This window comes from Carex rostrata, chromosome 13 (assembly GCF_964058835.1).
Source record: "Carex rostrata chromosome 13, lpCarRost1.2, whole genome shotgun sequence".
Taxonomy (NCBI): Eukaryota; Viridiplantae; Streptophyta; class Magnoliopsida; order Poales; family Cyperaceae; genus Carex; species Carex rostrata.
The window spans coordinates 10,052,256-10,056,308 of NC_135930.1; positions in this window are offsets into that span (position 1 = coordinate 10,052,256).

Sequence of the window (4,053 nt, forward strand, 5' to 3'; positions counted from 1 at the left end):
CACATTTAATCCTATGTAATTATGTGTAACATCAAGCTTGCCTCATTAAGATTGATAGATAGTGAGTATAGTTTCATATTTAATCTTGTGTAATATATAGTGAGTACAATGTAACATTTAATCATGTGTAATATACTAATATTCATAGTTTCATATTCATTTTTATTTGTAAATCGGCAGAACCAAAACCTCCGCCTAAAGCCCAAAACAAGTAATAGTCATAACAACTCGCTCATTTAAATGAATTATGACAATTTGTTGGATTTTGTTATGATGACTTTTAACAAATTTTGTTATGCGTAGGCACATTATATAATTATGTTATGAGTCATAAGTCATAACTCGTGAGCCGCTCATAACTCGCTCATTAAAAGCTCGCTCATTTACAACTCGCTCATTAACAACTCGCTCATTTACTTAATGAGCGAGCATGAGCATACCCTAACTCGCTCATGCTCGCTCATTAATCACCCCTAATTCCATATATTTTCAAATAAATATATTCAACATTTCTAATATTTCAATACAAAAAATAAAAAAATTATGTTTTCCAAAAAATAAAAATGTTGGAATCGTGATTTTTTTCCACAGTTCCGAATTAAAATTTGAAACCGTGGAAAAAATTCACGATTGGAGTATTTTTAAAATTCTATCTAAAACTAGTTATTATTATTGAAATATTTTGTTAATTGGGTATTTTTAAAAATGTCGGTCAAAACTAAAAAGTATTGTGATAAGCATAAAATATACACACTTTTGCTTAGGGTTTTGTATTAACAACTTGACCAATTTTCATGCATTTAGGTTAATTTAGCGTAATTTAGCTTAGAAATACATCAAGAACCAAATTATTGTCGTTTGCTCATTTTATTTATAGTTTTGGAACATTTGCTAGCTTTGGAACGATCTTTGGGGCACTTGGTGCGACTGTATCCACTTTGGAAAAAGCATTGATCGAAAAAGAACAAAACCAACCAAGTTAGAGAGGTTGTGCGGCCCAAGGTGAGACTTGGCTGACCCACACACCTCTCAGAAGAGTAGAAGATGGAGCATAGCACAATTGGCTGACCCACACCCCTGCCCGCACACTTCGGCACAATCACACCCCAATAGTTAGAGGGCTTTTGCGGGTGAAGGTGCGGCCACCCCTGCCCGCATACCTCTTCTCCCTTCACAACGCAGCCGCCTATGCGGCCTGACCAGGCTGCACCAGTCAGATCTTTGGCAGATTTTGTGCATCTATTGTGCAATCTTCGCCCGATTCACTTCCAGATTGTGCCTGATTATTTCCCAAGTTACGAATTTGGTTATAAAAGGTAGCAGGCAGCCATCTGGAGTCTCATCCGGGGATACCCCATTTCTCTTCCATCAAACCCTAATCACCTTCTCCATCCATCTCATCTCTCAAGTGAATCAAAGGCGCGAAGGATTGAAGAACTTGGCGGATCTAGAGGAGGTTGCAAGGAAGAATTGGGGCGTAACTTGGGAATTGGTGTACTATATTTCTCTTGTTATTATCTTATTTTTCTTGTATTAGTTTACTTGTTTTCTATCATGGATGTTATTGTTTTTGTGATTGCACCCATGATAGGCTAATTTTCTCTCTAAGAGCTTAGGTTGTATCATGAACTTGTGTTAGTTTATTACTTGGATGTTCTCTTTATTTATCTTATGAGTCATGCATGATTGTGTTTTGATAACCAGACCTTGCGGAGGTAGTGATAGTACCTCCAGTCTCTATGGAAGCATTAGAAGAAACCCCTTTCATTGTACACAAATCACCTTAAGGATAATAGGTTAGATGGACCAAGTCTAGTCTACCCTGGATTCATAGAACTAAAGGTTCGATATGGAAAGCTTTGGAAAACCAAATATTTGATTACATACGTTAATAAGGAATCTACCAAATTCAGTACCAAGTAGTAGTAGATGACTTCAATTAAAGAATCCAAATAGGTAGTGACAGACCTAGGCTGGAGGTATATTAATGTGAAGACACGAAATTACAAAATGTAGATGTTAGGAGGTAGATATATCCTCATCAAGACAATAACATAAATTTAGAGAACTCCAAAAGTAAATAGAATGACCAAGTGATTGTTGACCAAAAGCCCTTAGACCTTGTTATATTGATTTACAAAACTATTTTACTTTGCATTTAATTTAGTTCTCGTTACAACCAACTACTTCGGGTATTGAACCCAAATTTTGTTTACTTGCAACAACCCCTCCCCCCATTTACTTATTTGCATTTATTTAGATTTAATTTAGTTTAAATAGAAAATACAATTGCCTTAGTCATTGGATCGATACCTTAGTACTACAATGATAGATTGTGTGCTTGCAATTCAATCTACTTTACGTATTTAGGTCTATAAATTTAAAGCAAAAAAAGTGTACTGATTTGACCCAAAATAATCACATCTGAAATACACAACATATTGAAAGATAGCTGTCACTGGCTTAACTTAATATATTAAAAGCAACGAATAAAAAGGCAGCAACAAATCCAGTTCTTGCTAAACATTAGTCCGGCCCACATTCTAAATAAAGATTAGTTTGAATCAATCACATATATCTCTAGGGATGCAAACAAATCTGATACGGATCGGATAGTGGTCAACCCATATTCATATCCGTATTTTTTTTGGATATGGACACGGATCGGATATTAATCGAATACGGATTGGATATTAAATGAATACGGATATTATCGGATACAAATATAGATACGGATATAATTCAGATTCTTAATTAAATATATATATATATAATTAACTTGTTATGCAATTACAAAATATATATCCATTTAACTAAAATTCATCATCAACTAAAAAAATACGTACACGGATATGGGTTGACCACTATCCGATCCACAACAGATTAGTGTTTGGTAAATGCCCCCGGGGACCCAACCCGGACCGGTCCGCCCGTGCCCGGACCGGACCGTGCCCATGCCATGGGTATGCACAGGTACACGGGCACACGGGCACGGGTATTAAACGGGCCAGACCCAAATTTTTGGAAAAATGCCCGTGAGAACCCGGACCCCCGTACCCGTAACCCGTGACGCCCGTGCCTGTGAGCCTGTGCGCCCATGCCCGTGCCCGTGTCCCTGCCCGTGAGCCTGTAGCAGAATTTTTTTTTTCACTTTTGGTCTAAAATTTAAAATTTAAACTCAAATTCCCCCCCCCCCCCCCCCCATTCCCCCCATGCCCCCACATCCCCACTTTCTACCCGGACCCCTACCCTTTTTTTTCAGTTTTTTTTTTAAATTCAAATTTTAATCCCTCCAAACAAAATTCTATAAATATACACCAATTCCTTACAAATTTTCACAACTCTCTCAATATTTTCATCTCTCATTCTCTCAATCTCAATCTCAATATTTTTATTATTCTCCAATTTTAATTTTATTGTAAAAAAAAAGTTGTTAATTTAACAAATACGCAAACACGCAAACACGCAAACGGAAACGGAATTACGAAGGTATTCTCGAAGATTTTCCCGCGAAATTAAAAAGGTAACATTAATTTTTGTTAGATTACATTTTGTTTGATTAAATTTTGCTAGATTAAATTTTGTTAGATTGAAATATTGCATGTTAGATTTATTTTTGTAGAGTAATTTAAAAATTAAATTTGATCTTAGATTTATTTTTGTAGAAAAAATTTAGAATTTAAATTGAATGTTAGATTTAGTTTATGTTAGATTTATTGAATGTGAAGTAATTAGATTTCTTATATTTATTGAATGTTAGATTTATTAAATTTGTTAAGTAATTAGATTTATAAGATTTATTTTATGTTAGATTTGTTAGATTTATTTAGTTTATATTAGATTTGTTAGATTTATTTAGTTTATATTAGATTTGTTAGATGTGTAGTAATTAGATTTGTTTTGAATATGTTAGATTTTATTTTTGAAATTCGGATTTATTTTTAATAGGTTAATGAAAGATGTTAGATTTATTTTTTTGAAAATGTGAAGTAATTTGATTTGTTTTGAATAGGTTAGATTTTATTTTTGAAATTCGGATTTATTTTTAATAGG